Here is an 8748-nt window from a genome sequence, read left to right as displayed (position 1 = left end):
TTGCATCCTGCTCAGGGGCTGTGCCATACAGTTCTCCTGTGCCCACTCGTGATTCTCTATATCTGAGCAGGTGGTGGGTACTGCCAAACTTTCATCCCTAGAAAGGCAGATACTTTTGAAAATAAAATTGGACAAGGCCCAGGCACCATCTTTCTCCGCTCTCCAGCTGGGTGACTCCTGTCTAGCTGCATGAATTATCCTTAGGGTGCCCAGGCTGAAAGATGAAGGAGACAGCTGGTCCCAGAGAGCCATTAATTTTCAAAGTTGAGGTAGAGGCTAGGGCCAGGCCTACCACACCAAAAGAACAGCCACACACTGTGCGTTTCAGGTCACTCTCTTCATTCCTAGCAGAATGATTTTGTTTATTTGCTCACCCTGAGGAGGCTTCCTAGGATACAGTGAGGACCACTGTGGCTAGCTTAGGAGCCCAGATGACGTATGCGCCTCAGCTTCATCACTTAATTACTGTAGCTCCGTAGCCTCAGTTGGTCACATATACTCCCCTACACCTGAGTTTCTTCATTGGTCAAACTGACCCCTTGGTTAGGAGCTTGAGTTTGATGTTCTAGAAAACATGGATAGAATTCTTTATGCTGCCAAATATCAGCTGCATAGACTTGGGCAAATTATTCTCCTCTCTTACTCTCAATTTCTTAATTCTCTAAAATGAAGATACATAGTGATAAAAATCATAACTTCACTGGGAGGGGTGAGGAATGGGGTGATGGGAAGGGGTCCTAGGCTTCTTGTTGGAGGAATGAAAAATCTGAAATTGATCATGGTCATGGATGTAGAACTCTGAATACAGTGAAAGCCTTTGAATTTTGTACTTTAAATGGGTGAGTTATATGCATGCAAATTCCATCTCAATAAAAGTTTTAAAACCTAGTAGATTCTGTATTATTTTTAATGTATTTTTATTTTTTTAAAATAAAAAATGGTTATGAAAAAGCTAAAAAAAATTAGAGCCAGTAGTTTCCACCACATGGTTATAATTACTGGCTTACTAAGTACCAAGCTCTGAAATAAGTACACTATCACCTGGTATCTTGGCTCTTCCCTTTTCTCTAACTTTCTAGAGCCTCCTCTCGTCTTATTCCATTCCAACCCCAAATACCTGTGACATGGTGCAGCTGGGAGATGAGGAATAGCAGCAGTGGTAGTAAGAGAAAATATTCTGAGATTGCTGGCCTGTGACACTATCACCAATGTCACCACCGCTGTCACATCACTGCATCACCGTCCTCATCCCCTCCAGCATCACCAAATTGCCATCTTCCTGCTCATCAGTGTTGAAGGAGTCCGTGAGGCATTATCTTTGCAAATTCTCATCTCACAGTCAAGGAATCTGAGGCCGCGAGGGAGAAGCAATGTTCTTAAAGTCCCCCAGAGACCCGTGCTCTTACCACTCCCGCTGCCCTCCCATTAAGAGGAGTATTATTTCAAATGCTTAGATCACTCTTGTCTGATGCCACCCGCTCATGCGTCCATTCCTCTCCTTTGCATTCTGGCATCTCAGGAAGCCTATCAGATCAGGCAGGTATTAGCATCCTCATTTTCTGGACATGTTGCAGACAAGCTCTGGCCTTCCCAGTGTGTTGAGGAGATGCGAGTTCAGCTCCTCAGAGCCTGCACAGCACCGAGCATCATGGTGGCACGTGTGCCACAGTGGTAAGAGCCTCGGTTCCACCCTGCTAACATCCCATCCTTCCTTATCCCTTGCTGGTTGTATGACCTTGGGCAAGATATCTTATTGCCCAGTTTTTACTTTCCTTCCCTGGAAAGAGGTTAAAACAATTGACTTTATAGGGTTTTATTTATTTATTTATTTTGATGGAAACAGGGATTGAACTCAGGCTCTTACACTTGTCAGGGAAGGGCTTTTTCTACTGAGCCATCTCCCCAGTCCCTATAGGCCTTTTGAGAAGTAAATAAAAAATATATAAGAAGCACACTTGCCTAGAGCCTGGCACTTAGTAAACACTATGATAACCTTTCATTGGGACTTGGAGGACGAGACATGGCTCCAGGAGGTGGGTAAAGTATAAGATAGGGATTCAGATAGAAAATATTCTGGGGCTTTGGCTATGTCTCTAAAGTGTTTCCTCCAGTTTAAGGAGTTAACATAATATATGGTAGAACTTTTTTGTGTGTGCTATTGGGAATTGAACTCAGGACCTTGTGCTTGCCAGGCAGGCGCTTATTCTACTGAGCTATCACCCTGGCCCCCTATAGAACATTTAAAATTTTTCCTATATGCCTACCCCTCCCCAACAAAATTGAATCTGAATGGGGGCCCTTAGGAAGAAGCCACCTCCCTGTATCTCTACACTAACTTGGACCCTACATCCCAGTTCTTGGCTCCCAGATCTGAGAGTTAAAAACAACAGCTCCATAGCCTTCACAGTGAATTATACTATCTCTCACTTTATCAGAATTTTGATCATCGAATGAAGATGTGAATGAATGAATGCATGAGATTCTTTCATGCCTAGATATCACTCATAAAAGAATAATGAGAAGAGTAGGGCCGGAGAGATAGCTCAGTGGACTAAGTGCCTGTTTAGGCAAGCACAGGGACTAGGGTTCAATCCCAGGTACTACCTGCCATACCTTCCCTGCCCCTGGGTGCACTGAGCCAGCAGCAATGGAGTATGGGCATGGTGGCACATGCCTGTAATCCCAGCACTGGGGAGCCTGAAAACAGGAGGATCATTATGAGTCTGATCTGCATAGTGAGATCCTATATTAAAAAAAAAAAAGAATAATGAGAAGAAAAAAACTAGTCTTTTTCTTTTTCACTCCTTTTTTTCCTGGGAACTGGAAGAAAGAGGAGGTGTGCAAATCAGGTTTGCGCACTGAGTTTTCTCCCGTAGTACCTACACATCAGTTCCACCTGGCAGCTAGAAACCAGTCTTGAGGCCTAGGCAAATGTGAACACCGCTGCCCTGACTCTCTTGCAAAATACATAGCACAGCAGAGGAACCTGACACTGGGTCCTCCACACCACTGAGCTAGTGAGCGCAGCAGATGAAAGAAGGAAACTGGGGCACCATCCTACACATCCATGCTCTCCAGAGGGCCATGTCCAGAAGGCATCAGAGCCTCAACGTGGGGCTAAGTCTTAAGTTACCTGCCTACAGGATGGGTTAACAGCTCCCATATGCAAAAGCATTCCTGCACTCTGCGGCACTGCCCACCTTGAACATGGCATCATTACTGTTGTTTTATTGACAATCATGATCATAATAATCTCAATTATTATTACTAGCATTCATTAACAAGACCTAGCTCCCAAATCTGGACTTGGTTTTTTTGTTGTTGTTTTTTGAGACAAGGTCTCACTATGTAATGCAGGCTGGTCTTGCACTCACTTACATTGCTCAGGGTGGCCTTGCACGCAGGGCAGTCCTCCTGCTTCAGCCTCTCAAGTGTGGGAACACAAGGGTGAGCCACCACACCCTGCTAAATCTAGACTTCTGAGTTCTGGGCCTTGTAGAACAGAACCTACTCGTGGCCTCTGCCAGCCCCCTTAAAAACAGAGCTTTGCTGCCACCTCCTGGGGATGCAAAGTTGTGTTTCTCATTATGCAAATGACCTAGAGGTTAAGCTCATAAATCTTGGATTAGACTTTCAAAGCCAGACCCGTGCTTGCAAATCATGGTCATCCTGTTGGATGGTTTTGCAGATGAGAAAATTCAGATTGATAATAGGACCTGGCAACCTTTCAGGATATCGTCTCAAAGCTAGATACCCCATTTCTCTCAGCTCTCCGACTAAGACTCAAAGATTGTTCATAGAAAACCTCCAGATGGAGGGTTAGGACCCACTGGGCACAGAGAAAGTAGTCCCAGGTAATGACCCTGGCATCAGAGGATGCAAAAAGAACCTGCACCACAGGCTTCATTCTCTTCATCCTAGGAAGCTCTGCAGGGCTAGAAAAGGTGTGGTGGTCCCACAGAGGGAAGCGATATACCTGCACAGCCAGGCATAGTGGGCACAGCTGTAATCACAGAACTAGGGAGACTCGAGTAGGAAGATGGTGAGTTCAAGGCCAGCAGCGACTACATAGTGAGACCCTGTCTCAAACAAAACAAAACAAAACAAAACACAATACACTACACAAATAGGCCTCTGCCCTCAATAAAGAGTGAGTAGGGGAAAAAGTCTGCAATGAAGATAGTACTGGTTCCAAAAGCAAGATTCTCTGGTCCTTTCTCTAAGCCTAAAACAAAAGACCAGGTGTCTATTCTGCCGCAAGGCAGCCAAGGTTGGGACTGTGCTGTTTGACCCTGGGGACATTTCTGCTCTTTCTGTTCTGTTCAGTGCTCCCAATAGGTTTACGTCAGTGGGCTCCACAGCCCTCTGGCTTTTGGAATGGATGGGGATTGGGATGGAAGTGCAGGTGGGAGGGGACTGAGTTCAGTATTCATTCACAGAGTTCCTCTGCACCGTCAGGGTCTCTGTTGTCCCTTAGGCACCAAAGTCCCCGAGGCCTCTCTAGCTGCAGGTGTGGTAACGATCCCTCTCACCATACGCTTGCACCTGCAGGCCCAGGGGTGGTCATCTTGGCTGGAGTGATGGGACACGGATGCCTGCTGCCTCCTGCCGGCTTCCCTGCACCTGCCGTGCCTTGGCAGGGTCCTCCTTACACATCCTCACATTGGCCAACTTGGATGTTCTATTATTTTCTGTAGAAAGCATACACAGGACCCAGCTCTGCATATCTATTTTACTGCTTTAGGACCTTTCCTGGGGAGCAGGAGCAACTGCCCATGCTAATGAGTCCACTTCACAGCTAGTAGTGGATGTGCAGAAAGGGAGGGATGTATTCTGCTTCACTGCAGAGGGAACCTACGCAGCTCCTCACCAGCAGCTCTCTAACCCATCGAGAGGCAGTGCTTTCTACCTGGGACCTAAGAGGGGTTGGCTGCGAACTGGAATCAGCTCTCCTGGCCGATCATGAAACCTACAGGAATTTTGTTAGCCAGTTGTCAAACCCAGATGTTATTTTAAAACTAAATTAGATAAGCCATGGTGATGGCACCTTTCATCCCAGAACTCCAAGGCCTGAGGCAAGAGGATCCCAAGCTCAGTTCAAGTCCAGGATCACAAGGTCATACACCTGATCCTCAGTAGAGAAAACATCATGAAACAGACAAAGGTCTCTGCCGTGAGGAAGGACACGCTGGAGGCATTTGTAGGTAAAGGGATGCTCCTCACAACCATAAAGTTTAATGGAGTAAATCAGATACACAGGCTTAAACATCACAGGGTTTCCCTTATATGAGGAACTCAAAATATAAATAAAGAGAAAAATTTAAGATAGATAAATGGAAATAGATCTTTTCAAACGGGAAGAAGAACAAGAGCTGGAGGGAGCAGGGAGAAATGGAAGGGGAAGGGAGTTAAAAAGGGATTAAGATGTGTTATATACATGCACAAACTTACCCACAGTAATCATTATGTACTATTAAAAAATAAAATAAAAATAAAACAAGGGTAATAAATATGGGAAATGAATAACCTCTTAATTTCTACTCTAATTTATTATTATCTATATACTCTCTTAAGCTTATCTACAATTCCCAGCCCTGTGTGGTGGAAATGCTGTCTCATGCTGTCCTGCCTACACAGCTCCTCATCCCCTCATCCCCTCACTTAGTTACATCCTGTTGTGAGCTTGAACCGGGCCTTGACGAAAGCGTTTACACCACAGTAATCGGCAGACTCTGCAAGTCTGCGGCTGTGTGTTGAGCTCATTCAACCTCTACCAGCACACCCCTCAGTGCAAATGGGGAGAGACAAGTAAAAAACTAATCTGTAGTTCTTTATGTAGAGATATTTGGAGTATGTAGAGCTAACCCAGTCCCCTCACTCCCTACCAGCTCAGCTTAATCAAGGTGGCAAATTGAGAAGATTTCTCAACCCTGAGGAGATATATGGTGTCCAATGCAGAAAAGGAAGAGACAGCAAAAAGAAAATGGAAAAGCATGGCATGGGCCCAGGTCCATTGCTACACTGAAGTCCTAAGGACTCATTTATCTGTATCAGAAAGTCAGCTCCAAGTGGCCATGCAACAAAGAAAATGTGTTGAGTCACCTAAATGAAATTCTAAGATTAGTCAGTGTTTACACTAACTAAATTCACAGATTTATGGTTGATCAAAACTTTCAAATGCCCCATCCCCTTCCCCTCCTTTTCCTTTCCACCAAATCAACCATAGTACCCAGAAGCCCGGCCTTTTGTGATTGCAACATGAGTGGCCAGGCTTACATCTAGTATCTCCATTTTATTTTATTTTATTTTATTTTTATTTTTTTTTGCACTAGTAGCCTAAAGAGAATTCCCGCCAACACTCCAGGGCTGATTCTCCTTGGCGCTCACTGCCCAGTATGCTCGCCTATCCAAGGCCAGGAGGAGGTAGGAGGATGTGGAGTTTAATTGGTCAGGTTTGAGTCACAGGCCCACCCCAGAAGCTTTGGGTAGCACCAGCCCCACCCAAACCCCAGGAACTGAGTGAGAAGGGGCTGTTTCCTATCTGTCCTCTAGGTCATGTCCCATTCCCAGAAGAAGCAGTGTGGAAAAAACAACACATGTTCTTTATGGAAGATTACTAGGAGAGTGACAGTACACCATGCTCAATCTTTTTTTCTTAAACTTGGGCTGACCTTATCTTCCCCTTGGCTTGTGGGGCAGACCAAAGGCTACATGGCTACAAAGCAGGCTACCCAGGAGTGCCAGCTGACATGTCCCCAGCACTTTTTCTTACCCTCATTCATCTTTCCCCTGAAAGACACCATAGCTAACTGGATCCTAGGATGCAGAATGTGTCTTGTTCTTCCTGTGTTGAATGACCTGGCACTCGGATCCAGTGACACCTCTTACCCTTCAGCGCTTGTGCCAGGAGCCCAGCGTCTCAGGGTGTGACATCATTTCCTCCTCACCAGTGGCCCAAATTCCACACAGGACCTCTCACTGCTGACTGGAGGAGCTGCTGCCCCTAGCCAGGAGCTTCCTCTCCTTCCCATGAGTCAGAAAGGAGAGATGTGGGTGAGGCCAGAAAAAACATCTGGCTGCACATAGCAGGCATGGCTGGGATGCAGACCCAGGACCACCCGCGGCAGGCTGGGGGCCGGGCCAGGCACATTGCTTCTGCCAGCGAGCAGGCAGGCAGTCCCTCCACTCACCAGTGAAGCCATACGGGACCTGCGAAGGAGCTGTTCTGAGTACAGGGAACATGAGGGCAAGATAAATTATAGGGATTAAAAGTACCCTTTCTTTCCATGATGCCCCAAATTCACCCCACACATCACCTCCTCCCTCTGAGGGGCTCCTGACCCCCTGCCTCCCTCATCTTCCTCTGTCTCAGCAAGTCCCGGCTGAGCCCTTGGCTAGGGTCACCCTCATTTCTCAGGTTCTCTCCACCAGTCAGCTCTGGGCTCCATGAAGAGCAGGTGCTCTCTTCATCCTGGTGTCCTCTGGCACAGACGAGGGGACTCAGACAGGTGGACCATTCCTAAGAGCATTTGACAATAAAATAATTACAAATAACCTAAAATGCTTAATATTGAGAGGCTACCTGACTAGCCCATCATAATAATTGCACTCGGCAGATCAGATTGAGTACCAAACAGTGTTAGGTTCCATTTTAAGAGGTTTGCATGGACTCTTGCTATAAAACCTTACATTGTGGGCTCCTATTTTACAGGTGTGGTTCAGAGAGGTTAAGAAATTTGTCAGTGTCACACAGCTAAGAAATGATGGGACCTGAGCATGAAACCACCAAGCTACATGAGGATTACCAGGAAGGTGAGATGGAGGAGACAACTTGTGGAGTGGGAATGGGGATCTTGCAGAAGGGTCACTGGGTCACATCAGCTACTTCCTCTTGACCTGGTCAGAAAGGCCCTCTCCCCAGCATAGGAAGGACCCCTCTCCCCATTCTCTGCCGTCCTCCCTTCCTCCATGGATCCCCAGGGGTCTCTAAAGAGTGAACGTAGGAAGGAAAAGCCAGGTTGTTCCTGTTGTGCGGAGTTGCCCCTGGAGAGGCCAGGCAGGAGTCCCAGAGAGGACGTCAGAAGCAGGAGGCGTAGCCAGGCGGAAGTGCAGATTCAGCGGGTGCACACTGCACTGCCCAGCTCTGGGGGAGTTTCTTCAAGAGTTTCCCAAAACTGTGAGCCATCTGAAAGTCCCCAGGGCTGGAGCTAGCCTAGAAGACACTGGAGGAAATGGCTGCCATGCAGCAGAGGGAGGCACAGGAAAGGGAGACGGGAGGAGAGGAGGTGTCGTGCTAGGTGCAGGAAGTGGACAGAATCCGTGTGAGTGGAGGCCAGGATGGGGACGCACTGCTGCCTGAAGAAGAGTCGAGGGAACTGCTTGCATTTACCCTGGAGATGAAGACTGAGCGGCAGTAGTGTGAGAACTAGCTTCAGCCGTTGAGGGAGGTGCTTGTGTGCAAAGTGAACATGTCCATGGCTCCAGTCTAGAAGCTTGTTAGTCTAAGTGTGGTCCACAGGCCACATCTCTGGGAGCTTAGAAATGTAGAATCTCATGCCCCTTGCTGACAGAGTGACCCCAGTATCTGCTTCAACAAGACCCCCAGCTGATCTGTGGGCACACTGGAGAAGGGCATATCTGTACCGCCTTTTCTCAAAGTATGTTTCAGGGGTCACAGTTTGTCTCGGTACTGATTGCTCATGGTCTTCCACAGGGTAGGATAGACATTAGTTTTCAAAAACAATTTGA

The sequence above is a fragment of the Octodon degus genome, unplaced genomic scaffold (genome assembly GCF_000260255.1).
Source record: "Octodon degus isolate 3935 unplaced genomic scaffold, OctDeg1.0 scaffold00219, whole genome shotgun sequence".
Classification (NCBI taxonomy): Eukaryota; Metazoa; Chordata; class Mammalia; order Rodentia; family Octodontidae; genus Octodon; species Octodon degus.
This window is presented reverse-complemented; position numbering follows the sequence as displayed.